This window comes from Zootoca vivipara, chromosome 5 (assembly GCF_965207765.1).
Source record: "Zootoca vivipara chromosome 5, rZooViv2.hap1.1, whole genome shotgun sequence".
Taxonomy (NCBI): Eukaryota; Metazoa; Chordata; class Lepidosauria; order Squamata; family Lacertidae; genus Zootoca; species Zootoca vivipara.
Genome location: NC_142588.1, coordinates 19,291,550 through 19,317,821, shown reverse-complemented (window position 1 = coordinate 19,317,821; position 26,272 = coordinate 19,291,550). Strand labels below are relative to the sequence as shown.

General features: G+C 42.7%; 1 protein-coding gene across 1 annotated transcript in view; it reads right to left on the bottom strand.

The window, feature by feature from the left end:
* LOC118096556 (pro-neuregulin-3, membrane-bound isoform) overlaps window positions 1–6,399 on the bottom strand; it is a 327,593-nt gene extending 321,194 nt beyond the window's left edge. The window contains exon 1 of the mRNA XM_035138508.3: window positions 6,274–6,399. The gene's annotated coding sequence lies outside the window, so the exon portion shown is untranslated. The remainder of the gene's footprint in view (window positions 1–6,273) is intronic.
* Window positions 6,400–26,272: the final 19,873 nt, after the last annotated feature.

The window sequence follows — 26,272 nt, the reverse complement described above, 5'->3', positions numbered from 1 at the left end:
AGTATTGTCTACACTGACAAGAGATACCAGGGGACTGGATCTAGAACTTTCTACATGTAAAGCAATTGCTCTACTAATTAGCAATGCCCCTTCCTCTCAGTTGAAACTCCTTCACGTGGTTGCTGTGAGAATAAAATGGCCACGCACCAACTATGCCACCCTGCTGGAAAGGATGGTGATGGATGATAAAGCTCTTGTGCTGTCAAAGCCTTCAAAAAGAATACCCTCAGGGCCTTAATAAGAATTGAAATGGCATTTTAACAACAAGTTCTAATCAAATTGCATATTTGGTTCAGCAGAGTTAGATTACTCATCTTCAATCCACTTGGAAGACTTTAAAAAAGAAGAAGCAAGGAGCCAGGGTGGGGACATATAGGCAATCTATATTTAGCTTCTCAAAGTCATAACTTTGCGTTGCTTTACTTCCCCCATTTTAAAACAATAACAGCAGCAGCTTTGAAGGAACTTCATATTTCAGCATTCATTTCTTGCCAGACAGATTAAAAAACAAACAAACAAACTGTGCCCAATGGTAGATTTTTAAATGAGTTTCCCTAGGTGCTTGGACTCAGATTGGGGAAGTTGTTAAAAGCAACAACAAAAATAGTATATTTGGGGTTTTTTTTTTGTTTTTGTCACTCAGTGTATTATTTCACCTCCAATTAGCTCCATTTTTATGATTCCAGTCTTATTATGCACACCAGAGGCAGCTTCGCTTCACCAGCTGCCTCTGAAATAATGTATGCTGGAGGTTTGGGGGGAAAAAAGCCGCTCGCTATAAACTCTATTTAAAATCCTCATTTGAAAGCGACTTGCTGACAATGTCTTTTGTCAGTTGCACTGTTTTGTCCTTCACACTTTCTTTGAAATGCTGAGGAACGACACACACATAACACACACAGTGTGTGTGTGAGTGTGTGTGTGTGTGTGAGAGAGAGAGCGAATACAGACAACCATTTAGCATAGGCATCCTCAAACTCGGCCCTCCAAATGTTTTGGGGCTACAACTCCCATCATCCCTAGCTAACAGGACTAGTGGTCATTTTAAAAAAAAGTTTATTTTCGCTAATTGTTGGCATTTTGCGTGGACAGGCAGAGTCCCCCAACCCCCCCAGGCGACCCGCTGAGCGGAATAAAGATGCATAACAATGTGCTAAGGTAAAGGTAAAGGGGCCCCTGGCCATCAGGTCCAGTCGTGTCCGACTCTGGGGTTGCGGCGTTCATCTCGCTCTATAGGCCGAGGGAGCCAGCGTTTGTCCGCAGACAGCTTCCGGGTCATGTGGCCAGCATGACAAAGCTGCTTCTGGCGAACCAGAGCAGCGCACGGAAACGCTGTTTACCTTCCCGCCAGAGCGGTCCCTATTTATCTACATGCACTTTGATGTGCTTTCGAACTGCTAGCTGGGCAGGAGCTGGGACCGAGCAACGGGCGCTCACCCCATTGCAGGGATTTGAACCGCCGACCTTCTGATCAGCAAGCCCTAGGCTGAGACCCTAGGCTCAGTTATTGGGTGTTATCCTTCCCAGTCCCCAGCTGGGGTTCTGGGAGGCTTCAGGGTTATCCACATGTATGGGGGTTGGGGCTGGCTCTGGAGAACATATGTTCAAGCAGAGGGAGCCCGCCCCCTGTTCGCCACCGCTGGAAGCGGGAAGTGATGACGCCTATTGGCATGGTCAAGGCTTCCCCAAATACCCCGCTCTTGTTGCCACAAAGGGGGTGAGGTCTCCACCTCATGCCCCTCCCTCTAGGAAAATCGCCAAAGAATTCCGCCCAAGGCCTGACACCGTCAAAGTTGTGACGTATTGCTAAGGGAAAGGCGAAACCTGCCAATGCAGGCAAATTCCTTTCCGACCCTTCAACAGCAGCCTTGACGTAGCAGTGCCTGTGAACCTGTAGAGAAAAGGTTAACCTGCAAAAGAACATGAATGAGGGTGTGGAGGGTGGGAGAAGCTCTGGAACCAACTGGTGCTTGGAGGTAAGATTCAAATTATGTTGTGTGAGCCGGACAGCCCCTCCCCTTACCTGGCCATCCCCTGCCAACACCTCCCCAGGCAGGATTGGACGCTGGGCTTGGGTAGGCGGAGACTCCTGGCATCCTACCTGGGTAGGCGATGCCAGCCCCAAACTACCAGGGAGTCACCTCTGGGACCAGGGGGCTGCACACGTCCATGGTTGCCCCCCATTGATGTGTGGAGCGGTCATTCTTTGACTAACTACTTAGTATTTAGGCCTCTACTATACATGCGTTTCAGCACATGATTTTAGTTTTCCATTTCCGCAAAAATGCGCCTAGAGCACACACACTATTAATTCCACGAGCTGCATTTTTTCTTCATTTTATGACGAATGCTAAGCAAGAAACACATTTTTTCTCCCCCTTCTTTCGTAAACAAGAGATAAGGCGTGAGTGTGGTGTCTGACATAAGCATGATAAAAGTTGATTTGGGGGCTAAACTAAATTTGGGGGTGCTGGACGGATCTTTGCACCCCGGCGGCACATATGCTAAAGGTGGCCCTGCACACAGTCAATAGTTATTCTTCTGTGTATACCACTTTGAGCTCCTTGGAGAAAATAAACAAGCTGTATGAATGGCGCTCAGTGCACAACTGCTTGGAGGCATGTAAGTCGTAGGTGCAATCCCAGTGCTCTTCTCATGTAATTGTGAATGCATGAAGGGGGCCCCTCTTATGATGTGTAAGATAGTTTTACTGTGGGGTGGGGTGGGGAAGAATACTGGGAGAGATTGAATATGGAATTATGCCCTACCCAGAGAATTCTGGGGCAACCAAAAATCCTGACTGGAAAATAAAAACCCACCGTCCAGCTATACATATTCCTGTAGGAAACTGTACAAGAAAGAGAGCATTTCTGCTGCAGCAGAACTGCTGCAGCAACGGGACGGCGTGATTCTGCTAGACCCACCACTCAAAGGATGCAATTGCCCGAGTGAACATGCCAGAAATTTGGAAAGGAAAAGGAAGTGTAACAACCTTGAAAATACAGCAAATAAAAGACAATTCATGGCTGATATTCATCCCTGCTGGCACTTAATCAATAGAATCCATAGCCTTATTAATACAAACAGTGCCAAGCATCTGCTGATAGAACACATTCACTGACTGAACACATAATGGCTATATTCATTTTTATTTAATTATTTCCTGCCAATATTGTACCACCTGTTGTTCTCCTTACCGAGAATAGGTAAAAACAACACACACAAACACAAAATCTGCTTGGAGGAATGCATGCACTTACGATGACGTTTTAACTGGATGGAGGGTGGGGGCAGGAACCAACTGGCTTGTACTCAGTGGGTCCCATCTTAGGGCTGGGTCATGCGCGAATGTTCTCAGGCATTTTGGAATATTAATGAATAAGAACATGTATTCATCACCGCTCCCCCATTATGAGATCCAGTCTTGCTTATTGAGCCACAGCTATATCGCTGCTGCTCTCTGCCTGAGAGATACTCTGTCTCCACCACCACCCTGTTGCTTCCACCTCACTGATTCTTTCTGCTCAGAAAGCATGTGGGCTGAGGTGGTTTGGAGAAAGGAAAGCTCTTCCCACCAACCCCTGCCCTAGGCTTAGCAGTAAGTCTGAGCTGGCTACAAATACAACAGTTTCCTAAAGTGCCCATAAAGTTTTATGATAGGTTTAGCGAGTTAATGCCATAAATCGCCACGCTGCATGATTCAGAATAATTAATTTAATCAGTGTGTCATATGAGGAAAGTAAATAAAGGGGGAGAAGTGAATGATCAGTGAAGCATATAGGATTGAAAGGGGAAAAAACAAAATCGCCAGCCAGCACAGAATATTAAAAGCTTGATGGATTTTTCCTTCTTCCTCCCCTGCCCCAAATCTTCCTTGGGCTATTTCTTAAATTCCATACAGCAGCGATGTCCAGCTTCTTTGGTGGGGCATTCTGTTCCCCAAAAAACCAACCAGGGAACCAGAAACGTGCTTTGACATACTCTGTCCCTGTCGTGGATGTTCATGATAATAGGTGTTCTTCAAGTTTGGGTCCCCAGATGTTGTTGAACGACTGGTCCTATCAGCCCCAGCCAGCCTAGCCAATGGTGAGGGATGATGAGAGATGTCTGGAGGGTGGCAACACGAGAATGGGCCCCTTTTTTCAGTGGCTCCCCATTTGTGGAATGCTCTCCCCAGGGAGGTTCACATGCCGCCTTTAAGCAGCAGTCAAAAATGTTCCTCTTTAACCAGGCCTCTGTGTTTTTATATAGTCATATTATCTTGTGAACTGCTCTGAGACCTGTGGGTGTGGGGCATTATATAAATTTAGTAAGTACTACTATACTACTACTCCTGCTGCTACTACCTCTCTAGCAATAAGAACTTCACAATTTAGAAGCATTTGTATTCAAAGAATACAGGGGACGTTTATATTCAAAATCTGAAAAGTGCTATTAATTGTAAATTATAGGCTCACTCATACAAGAACCCTTTTCAGAAACTTTTTTTTAGTGGAAATGTGAGGGAACTCTTCCAAATCATGATTGTAAAAGTTGGTGGTACAGCGATGAAGGGATCAGGAAAAAAAAATGTTTTGGAGGTTGATTCCACCATGTGATCTAACAGTCAGTGCTAATCATGAGCAACAATCCAAAAATCAATTCTACAAGACATAAGACATAAGATATGGGTAGGGCTAGTTTTATAAAGAAGCAGCATGAATCAGTCACTTCAGTCACCAGATTTCAGACAGGCATCGTTTTCCAGGCTTTAGCTGTGTGTTCATTTAAAACAATAACAAGTGACTCCACAGCAGGGATGTGGAGCCACCATTTTGACTTTTCTTTCAGCTGCGGAAATGTGAAAGGCAAGCATTGCCCATGGGCAAATGTGACATTCCTTTGAAGCTGCCCCTATCTTTTTTAAATAAAAATAAAAATACTGCCTTATGCATATACAGAAACAAGGCATACAATATTCTACACCAGATTAAAACATATAATTTATTACTAATGCTTTATTTGCACCTGCTAACGGCAGTAGAAAGGGATCTGGGTTATCTGAATAATTATATATAGAAATAGCTGTTCCCGGCCATGCATTGCTGTGGCTCGGAAAGCGATCAATCCCCCCAAAAAACACGCATGTTCTGTTAAATCCCCCCCGACCCGACCCATGCATCCTCTCCAAAGGCACGGCCCTCCTCCAATCAGCGCCCCCATTTCTCACCCCAGCCCCATTCCTCAGCCTAGATGTCAGGACACCTCTCTCTCTGGTCCCCCCGCTGTGTGACATCATCTTCCTCCCGCATGATGGCACCCGTCACCCTGACCCCTCTCTCTCTTCCAACCGCACACCCCATGTGCATCTTGGGAAGGGCCTGGCCTGTTCTCCTGGCTGGGCAATGCTGGGCAATGCCATGTTATTGTGATGTCATGGATAGTCTGTAGCCAATGGCTACATCCTCAGCTGTGCTGCTTTGACATCCAGCAGATGGCGATGTTTTTCTAAAAAAGCATATTTTTACCTGCCACAGGTGAGACATCTATATAATCTAGGTATATAAAACCACTTGTGTACGGTGTTACAGCTTTGTGTCAAATTTTCAAAGCAATCGGTCAAGCACTTTCGGAGATTATTGATTTTGAACAAGGTTATCTTTATGTTTTTATTTATATAGATTTCTGGAAAATATGACATCACAAAAAGGGAAAGTCTGACCTGTGGGTTAAAGACCCCCTTGTAGAGGACTTGGTACTGAATACAGATTGGATGTTTTGCTGTATGTGGCTGAGGGCCCATTCACAAATCTCTTCCCTAGAAGCCCCAAACTTCCTGAAGTCAACCCTGTATATAATACTGAGTATCGCTAAATAAACTGTACTGGTCATTAGAAATACTTTTTCTATTGAAACAGGATGTGTTGTTATCAAAATTCCTCTCTCACTTTCAAACATAATGCAAACTTTAATCACAAGCAGATTTTTTTTCCCAACAGCTTCTACCTGCAAAATGTATACAGTTTTCCTTGTCCTCACACATTAAACATATCCTCCATGTTTTGGGAGAACCTTCTTATGAAGATCATTTTTTATCATTTTATGCAAGTGATAACTCTTTGCTGTCCTTTACAAGTTTCACTGATAATCACAAAAAAGAAGACCTGACCTCTTATGGTTTCCGATCATTTATGATCAAGAATAATATTTTAAGTATTTTCCCATTTCTCCCCCTCCTGGGATACAGTGGTGGTTTGCACTGTTATTATTGATACCAAGTATATTAACACTTACCGGCAGTGTTTGTGGGAGCCTGTTAGGGTTTCAATGACAAAACATTCCCCATCGTTGAGACAGTATGCAAGATCCTTATCTTTGCATGGCTTAAAGTGCTCAGATTGTTCAGTGGAGTATGTTGTGGTATCTGGAGAGAAAGAACAATGGAGAAAAAATGCTGTCAGTATAGGGAAACATATTAGAGATGTATGCCCTTGACCAGGTTGCCAACATTTGGTTTCAAAAAACAAGAACAGGGATGGTAGAGCTAGGGGATAACTTGGACTGGAGGTCAGTGAGGAAAACATAAAGAAGAGCCTGCAGGATCAGGCCAATGGCCGACATCCTGTCTACACGAAGTTAAATTGTAAGACCAGGAGTACTTTCAGAACAGCATCTAACAGATAAAAGGATGAGATCCATCAGAATACAGGGTCTACTGTACTGTAGTTCAGAGACAGAGTGCATAGTTTGCATGCAGAAGATCCCAGGTCCCTGGAACCTTCAGGCACGGCTAGGAAACACTATGGACTGAAACACTGCAGAGTCACTCTCCAATGTTTCTCCGATGAAAATAGTGATGTCCTATTCCACAGTAATAACAACCACCCTGAGACCTGCGGGTGTAGGGCAGTATACAAATTTTTACAACAACAGCAAGGAGAACAACAACAACAATTTAATTATTTATATCCCATCCATCTGACTGGTTTGCCCCAACCACCTTCCAACAAATATAAAAGCATAAGAAAACATTAAACATTTAAAAACTTCCCTATACAGCAGGCGTTGGCAAACTTTTTCAGCAGGGGGCCGGTCCACTGTCCCTCAGACCTTGTGGGGTGCCGGAATGAACAAATTTCTATGCCCCACAAATAACCCAGAGATACATTTTAAATAAAAGCACACATTCTACTCATGTAAAAACATGCTGATTCCCGGACTGTCCGTGGGTCAAATTTAGAAGGTGATTGGGCCGGATCTGGCCCCTGGGCCTTAGTTTGCTTACCCATGCCTTCAGGTGTCTTCTAAATGTTGTCTAGTTACTTTTTTCCTTGGCTCGGGGGGGGGGGGGTCACATAACTTCATAGATCCAACATTTCTCAAATGAAAATAGGGACCACCACCACCCAAAAGAAAAGTGGGACATTCTGGGATCAAATCTGAAACCGGGACAGCTTCTGTAAATATGGGACTGTCCTCGGAAGATAGGGACACTTGGAAGGTCTGGAGAAGCTGAGATCAGTAAAATACTTTTCAATTCAATCCCTTTAGGGCTAGAAACACCCCGGTGTTATGTCACATATTCTACAAACCACTATGACCACTCAATAGTGATAGCAACAGAGATCTCAGTAAAAACTGAAAGCTGCAGACACTAGACTTCTCATCAGAGACAATGTAGTAACCCTACCAACCCTAGTCAGTATTATCCTAATACTGGAGTCAGCCAGATTGCAAACAGGGGCATAGCAAGGGGGCGTTGGGAGCGGTGCGCCCCGGGTTCCACTCTGGGGGAGGGGGGCAACACTTTGGCGTTTCCCTACATCCACTGATGATGGCTGCCGCTGCTGCGATCACCATTGCAGAGGCCCCAATGTTGCCGCCATTCTGTTGAGTGGCATGTGAAGCAGCCAACGGAGCCTTGTCTTGCCCCTCCCTGGGGCGAGGCGAGGCTCCATTGGCTCCATTGGCTGCTTTACATGCCACACAACAGAGTGGCAAGCAGGGCTGTGTGCGGAGCTTGCTGACACTCAGAGCACCCCCCTGCAAGCAATCAGCCAGCTGCCACCCAGTAAAGCCTCGCTCGACGGCTGGCTGCTCGCTCACTTGCTCGGCTGGCATGCTTTGTTTCTTCCTGCTGGGGTGGAGGCAAGGGGCAGGCCAGAAAAGGGTGTTAGCAGCGGCCGCTGACACCTGTCCGTGGCCCGCCCCTCACCGCTCCGCCTAAGAGAGGGTTGCCGGTGCCGCCGCTCTAGCATTGGGATCCTTGGATCCCAGAGCTGGAGCATCGCCCCAGGCAACCCGCTCTGTAGTGCGCATGTGCAGAGTGACACCCTGGGTGACCAAGAGGCTCCGTACGCCGCTGATTGCAAGGTGAGAGAACTTTTAATTACCACCACAAACATTTCCCTTTGTAGAGTTACTTAACCCTTTCAAACTGTGATGACTTGCCAAATTTAGCACATCTAGAAGAGGGTAGCTGAAATGTCATGCAACAGGAGAGAAACCAGGACCCTTTTCCAGCTGTAATTCACCAGAACTGAGTTCTGGCACCTCTCAGGTGGGCACCATTGCCATTATAAGAGAACAAGTTCATGTTGAGTTCTGACACCTCTTTTTCTTTAAAAAAAAATAGCACTGGGAGGGACTACCAAGTACCAAACAGCAAAGACCAGGTAAAAAAATGGCTAATTAATGTGGAAGAAATATTTTTTTAAAAGCTCTCTCCAGAGTTTGCTTTATGTTGCATTCATTGTAGTTACAAGATGAAAAGGTTTTTCACACAATATGATTTGTTTGTTTCTCCCAAGACCACACATATTTTTGTTACAACATCATTAAATTATGAAAGGGGACGCTTGGAACATGGTGCTCTAAAGAGAACCAGAGCAAGCACATTTTTAACTATGAAAGGAAAGCCACTGCAGGGATTACCAAAAACACAGACTTCAGTTTTACAAAACTGATCTCCTTCAAGAGGATTATTGCAAAACCTTGTCCTCTAAAATGTGAACATGACACAAGTCACTCTGTATGCTGGGTCCTACAAAAGAAAACATTCAAAATATATGGCATGGTTCTATTGTATTGCCTAACTGATGACTCTTCAGTGCTCAAATTACAGTCACATATCAGCTCTACGGGAGCTAAATACCCCCTTTCAAAAAATCAAATGTTGCAAGTGGACATTCACAACCGTCCAGGGATCCAGCCCCAGAAAATCCAGCACAGAGAAAACTAGTATGTAAGAGGGGAGGCTACAACAGAATATTTCCTCTGACATGTAGTAGTTGTCGGGTATGCCGACAGAATTTCCTGGGCCCAGTCCACTGCAGGTGGATTGGGCCCCTTCATTCATTAGCAGCCACCAGAATCTATTGACAAGATCTGCTGCTTATGTGCATATATTAGCATAGCATAACCTACCTCAGAAGGCTGTTGTGAAAATCAAAGACAGAGAAAATGAAAACACACACAAGCTTAAGCTCCTGAGTAGAAAAGCAAGATAAAAATAGAGATCACACAGCACATAGTTAAACTATGAAATACTCTCCCATTGAAGCCCTTACTTTGGGCCATGCCCATATGGAGGAGTTGTGAGCACTCTTCATTATGCTCAAGGCTACATTCAACTTCCTTCTCATATTGGCGTTTACCTCTCCCGGAAAAAATCTAGAAGCAATCCTTCCCTACACTGCCTATAATCCCTAAATACTCAGGTGCTCCATGAAACTAAAGCTAGGCTGCAACCAGGCAAGAATGGAACCAGGGAGCATTTCAAAAGTGTTGGATGGAAATGGCGAAAGGGGGAACACATAGGTTTAGTGATACCACAACAAGAGGATGTATACCCAGAACATCTTAGCTAAAGTCACCAATTTTCATCTCCTGAGTGCACTGAAATTTCAGGAAGGGTCATTTGCAAACAATGTTCTCATTATTTCCACAGTTGCCACAGCCTAAAATCTTCACACGTGCCTGAACAACAGCTACTCTGGCTCATCATCCTTGATTAAGTCAATGCCATTCTGTACGTCAAGATAGCCTTTAATTTCCCATTATCCATTTACCATGAATTCCTTCGCCAAGCTAAATAGTAAGAAGTTACATTCTATTTTTTAATCAGCACTTTTAAACTGCTGCACGCTCAACATGCAATCCAATGACAATCCAATTCTATTCAATTAGATTTCATCTGACAGCCACTCTCTGGTGGATATAACACCATATTTCGGGGGTGGGGTGAATCCTACTTCTGGAAATGTGAAATTATAGTAATTTCAGGAGCATCATTCTCTTTATAGAAGGGCAGCAAGTGCCCAATGCCCTGGTAGTCATTCAACTGTAATACAGTGCTTTCATTTCTGCATTACAAAAATAAGCTTGACAACCACTGGAGATTTATGCAAAAGATGGAACATTTCCAAAAAAGGCAGTGGGGGTGGGGAGAAAACCAGAAACTGACAGCACAATTTTGTGGAAAGTATTTCATAAAATGGAAAATGGGCAAAATTTGTAGGTATACTGGAAACTGACTTTTTAAACAAAAGAGTTTATTCCTTATTTTCCTTAGAGAGTTTGAAAGTAGTTTCTGTTGTGGCTGCAGATGGACAAGGAACTTTTAAAAGGGATGAGAGTAGTTTAACAGAGGGGTTTCTTCTCCATATAAGTACTGTATTTCATTTTATTTTATCTGTCCATTATTGACTCTGGTCAATTGTAGGATTGTACAAGTATTGTAGGATTTTGTGACAATATCCCAGAAGAAAAGGATAGGGGATGAATTGGTGTGCTGTGGAGGGTTGTCGGGTTAAAAATTAACTATGCGATATCTGAATCCCTTTTTATGAAAATATTGCCCCAAGGGGCATAAGCAGATCAAGTGTGCACTGTGGATGACACCTAAACTTTAAATCAATCAGCTACAGAGGGGTTCAGATTCCGAAAGAACCTACATAATTTGTATGCCTTATGAAACCTTACATGCCCACTGAAATAGTTAGTAAAGAACTGAGAAGCTGGACAGTCTTAATTGATGTCATTCTTAGGCAGAGTAGTGGAGGGGGTGAAAATCAGTCCTCCCCCAGCTGTTATTTATGTTTCAGGTGCTTCTGATTTCAATTCCAGAAAAAGTGCATGGAAAATAGTAAACTTTCAGGAATAACTTTAGTTTTCAGAATATTTTCAGAATGGACGGCTTGCTTTTAAAAATAACAAGCCTTTGTCAACACAAGAAATACAGGACAAACTAGAGGACACCCAAATGCCCCGGTTAGCACACCACCAATTAGATGCCCGCTTAAACAATCCAGCAGTAAAATCAGCAGAAACTAGGCTCTTGACAAGCTTTGATAACCTCCTCCTAACAAGACACAGAAAAGGAATGCTCCACAATATACAAAATACTACTCCAAAATCCCATGAACCACCTAGATGAAATAAAAAAACAATGGGAGGATGACATAGGCTATGAGATTAACCCCACTCAATGGACCAGAATGTGATCTAAAAACCCCTTTAAATCCATATCAATGACAAGAAAATAACTCACTCTGAAACTCACCTACAGGTGGTACCTAACACCAAGAAAACTAGTGCTAATACGCCCAGGAACCTCACCAAAATGCTGGAGAGGGTTCACCTTCACACCTCCACAGGCATGTACCTTCACATGTGGCGGGAGTGCCCCAAAATCCAACTATCCTGGACAACAGCTATACGAGAAATATGTAAAACAACTAAGCAAGTATTAGAAATCACCCCAGAACTGACCCTACTAAACATCTTCCAAGACAATAATGCCCATCTACACCACAAAGAACTCATAACCCACCTACTCTCAGCAGCCAGAACCATCATAGCCAGGCACTGGAAAGACTTGTCAGGAGTAAGCATGGACCAATGGTACCAAATAATATGGGAAACAGCCTTACTAGAAAAAAATAACCAATAAACTAAAACTGACATGGGGACAAATAGATAAGAAGACACCTTCTCCCTGGCATGGCCCCCTTTCATCACATCACAGCCCAACAAGACAATGACAAAAATCCACCAACAGCATACAAAAGGACAATCTGCTGGGGGGGGGGCAATCCACATCTGAAAATACAGTTGCACCAATTAAATTATATAATACTAAAGAGAAGCCTTGGATGAAAGTGAACTGACAAGATCAAATAATTTTCCGTCAGAGGCACAACCTCAAATCCATATGACTGCAAAACTCAGCAGAATGTTTTGGTGCATAAAAAACATGGCAATCAAAATTAATCCCAAGTAGATGCCCACAATACCCAGATCTGCCCTTCTACAGCATGGACAAAGAGGCACAATTTAGGAACTGGGAAGCGGCTGTTCCGGCTTTGGAACATCTGTATCACCACATGTCCATTCATTGAAGTACAGCTGATAGATGAGCATTCACGACAGAGCAAGAAGCTGCCTTATCCTCAGGCAGAACAGTGTGCCACATACTTCACCCCTCTGACTGACAATGGTTTTCAGCCCTTCCACACAGCCCTCGCCCCCAGTCCTACCTGCAGTTGTCGCCCTAGGAGAGGGTTCTTCTTCCCACCGGCTCTACCCCTTAGCCAACCACCATTCACACAGAACCTTCATTCACAAAGACGGAAAAGCAGAACTCAACTTGACTCTCGCCTCTAGGTGACATTCTAACTCAAGGTCCTGTAGTTCAGATTAAAGACACGGCAGGGGCTTCCGGGTTCAGCGCCAGCGCCGATCGGCGGGGTCTCGTCTCGTCTCCGAGACGGCCCGTCCCTGCTAGGAGTGGGGAGGGCAGCGAGAGCGACGCTGCGCCCCTTAGAACCTCGGGAAGGGCGTCCCGGGGGCAATTTGCTCGGCACAGCCCAAATCCGGACTCCCCAACTCTTCGGTTAGCTCTAATAAGAGCTCCGGAGCGAGGAGGGTAGAAGTCGCGGGGGCCATTTTGAGCGGCAACGTTATTCTAGCAGGGAGAAGCTTCAAGCCGAAGGCGGAGAGCGCTGGATTCTTCCGAAAATAAAACGATTGGAAAAGATTGTAAGTAACCTCACGATTTGGATCTGGGAGAGAGGGGAGAAAAGAGGAAGCCACCCCCCCCCACGGCAACAAAAGAGACAGTAAATAGAAACCCGAAGCCATAAACAGAAGATTTGCAACTCAAAGGATCCCTCAAAGGCATCAAAGAGAATCTCCCCTTTGATGCAGGGTGAGAAGGGGAGAGAGACTGTGGTTTATGACTGCCCTGCAGCAAGAGGTAAAGACTGAGAAAAATCTTTCTTTTCCTCGGGAGCCGGCAGCCCAGGCAACCCAGTGAGTTGATCAGGATTTATGAGTCAATTTTTATTTCATTTTCTATTTCTGGACTTTGTGGAATTTCTTTTCTGGTTTAAATGTTTGTGAAATGTGAGTTCGAACTTTATTGTTAATAAGACTTGAAGAATGCAGCCAGCTTGTTAAAATGGAGTCGAGAAAATAAACTGTGATCATATTCCACCCCACGTGACAAGTTTTGACCTTGGCAGGATTGAATTATGTCAACAAAAAAGTGTTCCCCTGAGTTCCAGCGGTCTGTTTTGACCTTAATGTGGGAAACAAGAATAGAGCTATGTCAAGAGGAGACACGACGGCAAGAGTTACAGAAAAAATTTCAGATGGTGATGGCAGAATATGATTTTTTTAGGAGATGAAGCTTTTGACACTGAAAAAGATGAATGTGAGAATGACAATGATGATGACTGTGATTTGGAAGGAAAAGATGAAGATGAGGACTGTGATGATTCAACACAAAATGAAGCACACCACAAAAAAAATGATGACTTTACTCTACAAAAAGTTGGATGGAGTGCCCCGCTTTTGAGGGGGGCACGATTGGTATTATTGGAACTCCAGAACGCCCACAGGGAAGAAGGAAAAAATATGCAGAGAAGAGAAGAAATTCAGGGGCCCTGTATGGTGGCCTGGATGGCAAAAGACTGTAAACAGGGGGTGGGGTGAAGGGAAAGTGAAGTTGTGATTACATGGATGGATTAACAGGTTTATAACTGGTCTGCTGATTATGGAATTTGCTGGATTGGGGGGGTGGAGCCGGTAATCGGGGATGTAAGGTTAAATTGAGAATAGTTATAGTTTTAAAAGTGAATGGATTTTGGAAAATGTGAAAATATGGAGGCTTATAGAGGGAGAAAAAAATAGGCACGGGAAGATAAAATGGGAGTTTGATTTTTCAGTGATTTGAAGTTGTATAAGATACAAAGGTGTATTTCTATAAAGTAAGAAACTGTTGCAGATGATAAAAAAGGGATGAAAACCGGGGAAGGGGGGGAGGGGAAGCCCACAAAATATGGTTTTAAAATCATGAATGTAAGAAAAATTTTTCTGTTTTGTATTGTTTTTTTCTCTTTTTTTGCCCTTTCTTTTTTTCTTTTTTCCTATTTCTATTTTTCTCTCTTTTTTTTGGTATGACAATAGATGGTTGGATGGATGGCCTCCTGCGTACTGCCCTGGTTTGCTGGAGCTCCCTGGTGGCAGGGGGGGGGGCTTTGGGGTCAGGGGAGGGGGAGGAGGACAGAAAATGGAACATCTCTGACTGTTCACATACATGGGATACTTCTGTGGCAGGGGAGGACCCATGTGGGTGGGTAGGAAGGAGGTGGAAAAGGTGTTTATGTATGTACCGTTTTTTTTTTTGTTTTTTTTGTATTCTGTAAAATTAATAAAAAGTATGTTTAAATAAAACAGATTAAAGACACGGCAACAGGCAACAGCAGCTCCTGTCTCTCTCCCTCTCCCTCTCTTCTTGCACACTTGCATCAGGGCAGGAGCCAGCCTGCCTGCCCTTATAGACAGCCACTCTCAATGCCTTGACCACCGACAACATGTGCTGTGCAGGGAGACACCTCTCTAGCCTTGTGTTAATCCACAAAGCCCTAAAAATATGAGGCCAAAGCACCTTAGGGCACTGTTTCTCAAACTTGGGTCCCCAGCTGCTGTTTGACTACAACTCCCATCATCTCTGACCACTGGCCCTGCTAGCTAGGGATGATGGGAGCTGTAGTCCATCAACAGCTGGAGACCCAAGTCTGAGAAACTAGGGACTGCCAAAGATGGGCATGATTTAAGGCAGGCATCCCCAGACTTCGACCCTCCAGATGTTTTGGACTACAATTCCCATCATCCCTGACCACTGGTCCTGTTAGCTAGGGATCATGGGAGTTGTAGGCCAAAACATCTTGAGGGCCACAGTTTGGGGATGCCTGATTTAAGGTCAGTCTCCCTATTTGGTTACAGTGGGTAGACCTGGGGCCATCTTAGTAAGATTTGAGATCCACAGTACATTGTTGTGAATGCATGATAAATGGAAGGGTCTAAATAAATAGGGAGGAAATTCTACATAGACAATGTTGAAAATGCCGTGTTCTATTCCTGCATACACCAGAGGAAATATATATATTTTAAACCCACAAAGCCCATTGAGATCAACACATGCACTAGCTACAATGTGGTCAGATTGTTGCTGGAGTTGTATTCATCTGTGATCGGAGTGCCCAAAGTCAGTGAGATTTTGGAATGAGGTTTGCAAGGAGGTGATCATCATAACTGCACAAAGAATGGTTAAATCAGCCAAGCTTACTTGGTGTGCATATCTATTAGGCAGAGGTATGACTCATCAAAGCATACCCGCATCTTTAAAGTGTAATGTGAGAACCATCCCTCACACTAAATGACAGATGGAAAACCCTGTTTTTCACTCATTGAATAATACCATTCTTTATCATTCTCACTTTTGATATGAAACAAGCATTTAAGGGGAAGAGGTTTATGCCAACAGTGGCATGGCAGACATTTTCCAAATAGTAAATGAAAGAAAGGGTTAGAAATACAGCTAGATAGCCCCTGACAATACATAGCTGTGTCTTGTTTACCAAAAGAGACACAAATATATCAGCTTGCCACTGAATACAAATGAGAACATTTTTAGTGTCCGCAAAACACAGACAATTTCCTCTATATTTATGCATTCAACTCTATGCAGCACTCTTAATCAAGCTCAGAATTTCCCTGTGGCAGTTCCATGGGCAAGAAAACAGAGATGACATTGTACAGAACAGTAGACAATAGTGATTACTCCAGTGTGCAGCTTTATGGATAAAATATTATCTATTTAATCTCAAGCTCCACCTACTCTCATCCACTCAATTCATCTTGAAAGGAACCCAATTCATCTTGGTAAGATGCAAAATTCACTTTGAACTGATGGTAATTGTATCCCTCTACTACCCAAAAGTAATATCAGTCCGTATTTTTGCCATCATGGAAGATTGGAGGACACAACCGGCAGGGAACTAGACATGAACTTTGTTGTCTCTCTTCATCAGGAACAGCAACAGGAAACTCCTGACTCTCTCCAGATATAGCTACACCCAGTGCCACCTACACTAAACTATAAAATAGATTTGTCCACAGAAATATTATGTTTGAATTACATTTGGGATGATAGCCAACTAAATCATACACAGAGTAAATCCACAGAAATCAGTAGACTTGAGTTACTCATGTCAATTTTTTCCAATAGGTATACTGTATACTATGGGTATACTATAACAATGAGACGCAGGTGGCGCTGTGGGTTTTAACAGAGCCTAGGGCTTGCCAATCAGAAGGTCGGCAGTTCGAATCCCCACTACGGGGTGAGCTCCCATTGCTCGGTCCCAGCTCCTGCCAACCTAGCAGTTCGAAAGCATGTCAAAGTGCAAGTAGATAAATAGGTACCACTACAGCATAGCTGCCAAGTTATCCCTTTTTTACAGGAATTTTCCCTTATGCTGAATAGGCTTCCTCGCGAGAAAAGGGAAAACTTGGCAGCTATGCACTACAGCGGGAAGGTAAACAGCGTTTCCGTGTGCTGCTCTGGTTCACCAGAAGCAGCTTTGTCATGCTGGCCACATGACCCGGAAGCTGTCTGCGGACAAACGCCGGCTCCCTCAGCCTATAAAGCGAGATGAGCGCCGCAACTCCAGAGTTGGACACGACCTACTCTGGAATTATGCAGAGCAAAGAGAAGGTCTATGTTTTAACTCTTCCTGGTGAATGAGTCTGTTTTTTTAGAAAGCTTTGTTATTATTACCTTCTTCATTTATTTATATTTATTTCAAACGAATTTTGAAATAAATACAACAATAATTGTTGAGATCGTAATAAGACTAGATCTATTAGGAAGTGTATACTAATATGCCTCATTGTGGTTCAGCAGATCTCATGGGAGGTCATTTGTGTTAATAATCTTGACATCAAATGGCATGAATTATCGTTTTAATTATGATAACTGATTGTAAAATTGTGTTATTAAACCTTCAACAAATTGTTAACAGGAAAGAGAAAGAGAGAGCTTTTTTTTTGTCTGCCCCCTTGGCTACAGACTTTCCTCCCCCCCCAAAAAAAAACACTCAGAGGGGAGGGGAGCAGGAAAACAAAAACAGGAGGATTGTTACCAAAGAATCCAATCAGTGATATATCTTATCATGTTCTTTGCACAGTACTTACTGAGATTTTCTATAAATCCTTCAGAAATATTTTCCAAACAGTCATCATGACCTTTCTTAACCTTTCCCCCCTTTCTTTACTAAAAGTAAACATACTTAAGTTCTTCTCATATGCCTTGGAGAACTCTTATACCCACAAGGCTTCATGTCCTGCACTGTTGATCCTAGTCTGCTAACAAGGCTGGAAGCTTTAGTTCTTGACAATTTTGGAAGGTTTGCTGCTACATTCATCACTTCATTCCAACTTGAATCCATTTGTAGCCTGCCGTATGTGTTTTGCTCTCAGCACAAATTTTGTGACGTGTTTGCATTATCTTGACAGGTTTGGCAGACACTTGTGCCTCAAAAAAAAAAGGGGAGTGCATCTTGACATTTTGCCTTGCCAAAAGTAGTAAATAAATATTTCAAAGCCCTTTACCATTAGCATTGTGTGCAAATGGTGGGCCTGGGTGGCTGCCATATTTCTCTTATCAATATTAACATCCCCAATATTTTACTATGAATGCAGCCATCATAATCATCTGTGGGCATTTATTACTACTTACAACCCACCTCAGGCTCTGTTCTACAGTTTACAGTTATTATTTTCAGAAATGAAGTGTGCTTATAGGTATTATGTCTGACAGAACAGAGGGTAGTTTTAGTGGCGGCTTGTGGGATTCATCCTAGGCATTAGGGGGAAAGTTTTAATGTGCCTAGTGCCTCACAAGGGGCACCACTTGGGGGGGGGTGAGGGGCTGAGGGTTCCCTGAAATAATCTGTGGCCTGAGGCAGGCCTCTGTGGGCCTTCCTGAGGCTGTGGCGGGTCTCCCTCCTCCTAATGTATGCTGTCAGAGGTGCATGCCCAAGATCACCACTGGCATGTGACCCCAAACGGTTGCTCAGAAGGCAATGGAGGCCCTCAGGTGAGAAAGTGTCCTCCATCTGTGCCTTGTTTCCAGGCTTGTTTCCAGGGCCAATTTCAGCTGTCTTTTATTATGGCAATATCCTAACAACAATGTCCTGGGCTCTACTTACATTAAGGAAAGCATCTCTTCCCATTTACAATACTAGGAAGTAGACCGGCGTTATCTTGTTTAGCCCTTGTTTAGGGAAGCTTTTAATGTTTAATAAATTATTGTATTTTAATACTTCTGTTGGAAGCTGCCCAGAATGGCTGGGGAAACCCAGCCAGATTTTTTTGGGGGGGGGGGTAATAAATAATTTATTATTATTATTATTATTATTATTATTATTATTATTATTATTATTATTATCTTGGACACCTTTTTCCCCTATTGAGATGCTGCTGGTTATAAAATGCTCTCTGTGTGTGTTTTCCTATTACTGCAGCAGCCACCTCTCTGCTGATTGTTTCCTTCAGTGCTACAATCAAGTTTAAAAATTAGAATAACAAGGGAAGGAGTAAATACACAGGTTCTTCCCACCTGATGATATCCTTGCATGGAGGACAGAAGATTTAATGGAAAGATATCATAGAACTGTAGAGTTGGAAGGGACCCTGAGGATCATCTAGTCCAACCCCCTGCAATGCAGGAATATGCAGCTGTCCCATACGGGGACTGAACCTGCAACCTTGGCATTATCAGCACCATGCTCTAACCAACTGAGGATATGACCCTACATGGTTGCAGCTTGCAAACCAGACCAAGTTAGCACAGGAAATTTCACAAGGGTAGTGTAGATGAAGGGGCAGTGATTGGTCAGGCAAGATGAAGCTTTGTACCCTCAACCATCTCCTTCTGTTTCCTCATGGTTACAGGCACAAATAAGGGGGAACCATCTGTTAGACTTGTATGGATTAGAGTTCGTTTCATCAAAAGCATTATATGCTATCTTCAGGTGTTTGAGGATCCTCTAGTCCACAGAACCTTATGCCATAATAAAATCATTAGTCTTTAAGTTGCCACAAGACTCCATTGTTGTTTTTGCCACACTAGACTAACTGAGCTACCCTTCTGAAGATCAGGTAAGAAAAGGTAAACATTCGAAGCAAGTCTCAGGAATTTGTGAGGTTTTAATCAGGTAGTATGAGGAGGTGGCACAGAGAAATTTACAGTGAAAACCTATGCTTATTTACTCATTGAGGTTGTTGGGGTATACTCCATTATAAGTGTGTACAGCATTGATAGTCATATCTTTTATACACTTGATGTAGAAAATCATCCCTTGTTGTTAAAACATGTGCAACAGGAATTTATATATATAGGCCTATATATAATAATCTGTGTGCAACCTAACACCACAGAAGTGTTTAGTTGCAAAAAAAGCTATTTGTTGTTAAAGACTTGTTAATAGCTTATCTCACTGAAAATGTTGCCCTCTTCCAGAAAAGCAGAGAAGTGGGTCAAGGAATCTGCTTCAGAGAAAGGGAAGGTGGAGATAAATAATACAATTTTAACCCTCAGCTGGTTCCATCTTCCAAGGTAAAATGTCTCCAAAATTATTATTCACTACAGCATCTATCATTCTGACATCCTAATGGTATGGGAATATACAATCATGCAATGAAACTTTTACATTATTCTCAGAATCCTTTCACATAAAGGGATCCATACATCATTCATTTTATGTTATGTGTATGTGTGTGTGTGTGTGTGTGTATATATATATATATATATATATATATATATATATATATATATATATATATATATATATATAAAATCTCGTTTCCACCCCTTTAATCTTTTCACTGCCTGTTTGAGTCTTTTACTTCAGAATCCCAAAGGAGATAGAAGAACGGTGGAGGAGAGTCTGTAGTATCACTGTGAATGGATGTGCTCAATATAACTTGCTCTGATATTTATTTCTGCTGAGCAACATGAATAGATTTAGAAGGGGGTTTGTCCAAATGGTGACCTCCAGATATTGTTACCCTACAACTTCCATCATCCCTGACCATGGACCATGCTGGCTGGGGCTGATAGGGACTGGAATCCAAAAATACCTGAAGAGCACATCTGTTTCTGGATTAGAAACAGATTCCTTCTTCAGTGGCTGCAAACCTGAAACAATGGCAGCAGAATCGTCTCTTTAAATGGGTCTGCACCAATTACATATAAAGCAGAGGGTTACTAAGGTAAAGGGACCTCATCTCACTCTATAGGTCGAGGGAGCCAACGTTTGTCCACAGACGGTTTTTCCGAGTCATGTGGCCAGCATGAGTAAGCTGCTTCTGGCGAAACCGGAACAGCGCACGGAAACGCCGTTTACCTTCCCGCTGTAGTGGTACCTATTTATCTACTTGCACTTTGATGTGCTTTCGAACTGCTAGGTTGGCAGGAGCTGGGACCAAGCAATGGGAGTTCACCCTATCGCGGGGATTTGAACCGCTGACCTTCTGATCGGCAAGCCTGAGAGGCTCAGTGGTTTAGACCACAAAGTGGTCCCACAATTTAACTTTCTACAATCCTAAACTATCACTGATCAACCAGAGGCAGGAGAATTATCATGGAGTGCAGATTGCAGGGAGATACGCTACAATCCGGGAGGGTTTAAATCAGACCCTGACTTGAAATTGGACAGATGCCACACCCACTTTGACCCTGAACAGGAAATTAGTACCAGGAGCAGCAAAGCTTAGTGCAAATTGTACTAGGATGGGCGCCAGCTGGGCATGCACTTCCTTCATAATAAGTAATCAGGCATATTCTGTCCTCAGAATCTCTGCCATAAGCCCAGCAGCATGTTACTAAATTTGTCTGGAAACGTGCCATCAAATCCCCACAGGTGACAAAAGATTCCAAACTCAGCTTATGTTTAGATAAAGATGTTCAGCCTTCAGAATGGAATTAAGTGTAGATTCAAAACTTTGCAGGGTATTTTTACTCTTGAGAGTCTGGCATCTAATAAACTTGTGTAATGTAAGTTCACATCATGCTCTGCAGTTTTGAATGATCCAGAGTGGAATGAGGTTAAGTACACCCCTGGAATGGGAACATGCAGAGCAAAATTATAGTAGAACTACAGTGCTCTGAATGCAATGACAGTGGAAAAGTAGCATAAACAGTGTAATAGCAGTCTGCAAAATATCTTCCTTTTCTGGTACCTGTCATTCCACTCTGGAAATGTATTTTTTGGGGGGGGGGGCTTGCCCTTGAGACAATGAAATTCTGATCTAATAATAGTGTGAATTATTCAAAATACAGAAGAGGAATCTCAGTATCCTTGCCTTCATGTCAGATATTGTATCAGTATTAACAAATTAGTTGCCACTCTTCCAGATGCTTCCATGACGATGCTGAGCAATTATCACAAATAATATTTCTTCCTGGGTAATTAAATGCAAGAGACAATAAATTTACAGATGTGCATCTGTAAAGAAAGAATAATTAAAAATGTACATCTAACATCTGTTTCCTTACTAGGGATGGGAGACAAATTTCATTTGGTAAAAATTTAAAGTCAAATCTATCAAATTTGTACTTCATGAAACAATATGAACTGAAATACAGCTATCCTTCAAAATGTGCACTAGTTCAATTTCTTCTTAATAATAATTTTTATTAGTTTTCAATTACAGTCCAAACACTTGTTCAAATTTTGTGACGCAGTTCTCCAACCATGTTTACAAAAATGCATATTGTAGGGGAAAGTGTGCATAAAAATATGTGGATCAGGCCATGGCTACTAATGTTCAACAACAGGAAGCTTCTAAATGCCCCAGAAAGACACCTAACTTAGAGTTGTCCAACAAAGGAGTGGGCTGGCAGGGGGTTCTACTTCCCCATCATTCAGCTACACAGTCATGCTGCCCATCTGCCAGCTACAGAAGGATTGTGGGGAACTTGGCTTTTGAGAGTCACATATCCATTCTGAAGAAGGTGTAGGAAGCCGAAAGTCTTTTTTTTCTTCTTCTAATCAGCATGCAATATGTGATATTTGTGAAATCTTATTACCGAAAAGGAAAGAGACTATTTTAAGACGCCTACACCAGGAATAGATCTAGACTTGTGGCAGAATAATGTGAAAATGAGCTAGTAGAATCAACTGCACTGGGGAAATCACTGTGACATTCCAGGATTGCCCTGCATGGGCCTGGTTGCTCAAGGTCACTTGCTAAGTCACCCAGTTACTCCATTGAATCTAGACATTCCTGACTGGTCCACACAATATCCATTGTCATCACCTACTGAGTTAAAGAGCAGCAGGAGACTTTCTTTATCTAGGCTCTCTTGGATGAAACTTGTTTTTTTTAAGGTCCATTTCAATCAGAGTTTAGATTACCCTCTGTTTAGGTACGGCGATTGACTTGATTACACTTTATGATGACTTCTGTCAAGAGAAAGATTGTGTGGGGGGGGGGGGAATTGGGATCTCTCAGCAGCTTTTGATACCATTGATCATGGCATTCATTTGGAGTGGCTGGCTGAGTTGGGGGTATCATTCTGTTCCAGGTTTACTTGGATGGCTGTTTTGAGGCATATTGTTTGTTCCCAGAGAGCTTTCAGTTTGGGGTTCTGTACAGTTTGGTTTTAGCACACACACCCTTGATGTCTACATAAAATGGCTTGGTAGAATCATCCAGAGCCTTGGAGTACATCATCATCAATATGCTGATAACCCATAGTTCTACTTCATAGTTCCTTTACATCTGTTGATTACCACCACCACCACCACCACAACCACCTAATTACACTGTATACACAAAGCATGTGGGGTGGGCTATCCTAAACTCAGAATCCACACTAGCCAGAACTTAGGTAGATAAAAGTGTAAACATAGTTTTGTTTAGGGAGCATCAGATCAAGGATATGTACAGAATAGTAAATAAAGAGTTCTAATATCCGAACCCAACAGAACCTTGTATTTCTCTTCACAGCCATCACCATATCTTTTACCTCATTCTCTCCCTCAGTTCCTTCCCCTTCACTCTCTTCTGTGTTTGCTGAGATATGTCTTTGTACAATTCTACACACAACTGCCGTTCTCATCCAACCGCCACTACCTGCCACTCACTCAGACGTCACCCAGCATTCCATCACATCCTCCTGCAGCCATTTTTTCTCCCATTCACTCTTCTATTATAGTTACATGTTTAAATCTATCTCCGGCTTAACTAGCTGCAAGCAGAAAACTAGCACAGCAGGGAAAGGGGTTGGCCACAGCTCTCCTTGATGTGGCAGTGGTTTTCATCCTTCGTTCCCTGCAAAGTACACTAAAAATGGCATCTCTCACCTGAGATAGCACAGTCCATTCTACCACTTTGGGATTGTGCCACCTCATTCTGCTGCATGTGCAAATTTAGCCTAAGAACAGAGATAAGGGGGAAGAGATATTTTGAATTTTTTAGGGAGATAAACATTTTACACACTGCTTCAATTGTTATGCTTGTTTCCTAGATAATTTAGCAAGGAAAAGAAACTTCTGCATTATTGAATGGAAGGAAAAGCTGATAGCACATTTTACCAGATGCTACTTACATTATTGACAAAATATCTACAAGTTTCAAAATAAATACTGTGCACAGATTGCTCTGTCTGCAAACTGCACCTCCAATGGCAAGCAATTAAAACTAGCTTTAGACATTTCTGCTTATACACCTACACACCTAGACTTATTTTCTTTGCTTACGTCAATCCACATACTTCCTCACATTCAGAACGTCAGTTAATAATTCGATAATATTTTCTCACAGCACAAAGAGCTGCATTTTTTAATACATGATGTTTCTTGGAACAATTCCCTTTATGTATCCTATGGTAGTCACTTACACACATGCTTCACCCTCAAATAGGATGAAAGAGGGCAGATATTTGCATAAAATGTATTTTCTCATTTCTGTGTATCCACAAACATTTAGAAGCAATGACTACAATTTCGATAGAAATACAATGCATCTCAGAGAACATAGTCAAGTGACCTGTGTGCCTGCCTGCTCGGGGCAATTGTGCAAGTGATAACAAACTAAAGATGGACAACTTCAAGACCTCTGGGTCTTCATTCTTTTGGAAAGAAAAGTCCTTCAAATATAGGATGCCTTTCAAATAGAGGACTGTCCTCTGCCATTTTAGGCACATTGTATGTCCATTGCTGAATTTGAGTAAGAGAAGCTTAATAGATTTCAGGAAATAGAAACAAGTGTTCCACCTTTTGGACTGGCAAAATTATATGCACCATCCTGTAAGTTCACCAAAGACTTGCTTCTTAAGGTACAGTACTTTCAAAACTGAGGACTAATCCACAACCATCTCATGCTGTTCGTGTCTTCAAATGGGGGATCAGTTAGAAACATTCTTTTGTATAGTTTATTGAACATCATTCCATATTACTGAAAGGGAAAGCATCAAGAGCCAGACAATGCACTTAAACTCTGGCACAAGTTGCAGAAGACCAGACAAAGCAAGGGGCAATTAATCAATGTGTGATACATATTACTTCAGCTGACAGGTTTATCCCAGACAAAGAGAGTTAGTTCTGAAAGACTTCCTTCAATAAGATACAGTGCTATCTCTGGTTACGAACTTAATTTGTTCCGGAGGTCCGTTCTTAACTTGAAACTTAACCTGAGGTACCACTTTAGGTAATGGAGCCTCCCTCTGCCGCCACCATGCGATTTCTGTTCTCATCCTGGGAAAAGTTATTAACCCGAAGTACTACTTCCGGGTTAGCGGAGTCTGTAACCCGAAGTGTTTATAACCTGAGGTACTACTGTACTTTGTAGTGTCTCATCCAAACAGAGATAATGCTGCCAACGTTAGCAAACATTTTGGGCCAGGCACAACAGTCAAAACCCATGTGACAGTTTTACACACTTAATTGCAATACTTCGGCATATTATGATTTTCTAGGGTTGCAATCCTAGGGATAGTTACTATTTAAATCAGGCATCCCCAACCTGCGGCCCTCCAGATGTTTTAGCCTACAACTCTCATGATCCCTAGCAAACAGGACCAGTGGTCAGGGATGATGGGAATTGTAGTCCAAAATATCTGGAGGGCCGAAGGTTGGGGATGCCTGATTTAAACCAATGTGCTTCAGGAAGCTCATTCATAAGATTAACCTATTATCAGTCTAGACAAAATGCCCAGAAATTACTTAGCACCATCAAAGTTCATGAAGACAAAATATCTCATAGGAATGATTACTGAGGTTGACTGTACTTTTCAAAAAAAGAAAACAAGACCTTGCAGGTGTAACTTAAAGCTCATTCCAACTTCCTTTTGCACAACACTTTCCAGGCCCAGGTCCACACTTTAAATCTCTGTGTCTGAGTGGGTTAATTTTTTTATTTTTAATGGTCTCAGTGCTTTCCCTGGGAGAAACCGCATTTTACTGCTGAATCAGAGCAAATGGCAACTCACAGGAAACCTGATTGCTCTGATGTAGTGGTAAAACATGGGTGTTCCTGGGGAAAGCACAGAGACCTCCTCCCCTCCCCCCCCCAAGACTGTTCAGACATGGAACTTTGAAGCACAGACCTGTTTCTAGAACCATAGCACTAAATGAAGTCTGGATGAGCCCTTAGTAAACCAACATAACACCATCACTAAGGAATTGATACCATTTCTACTGTGCTTCATTAAAAAACCTCTAAAAATGCATTTGTTATTTAATTAAACCAGCTGAGGGAGAGGGAGAAAGCCCTCTGGGTGAAACAATCTACATGGCAAGAACATTTATGCACCTTTTAAATACCTGAATACGCATGGTTAAATCATCTTTTGAGAGGAACCCAGCACAGCAGTAATTTTCTGCTTTTGAGGTTAGCCACAGCTACTTCCCAATTAATAACCCTGTGAGTCTAC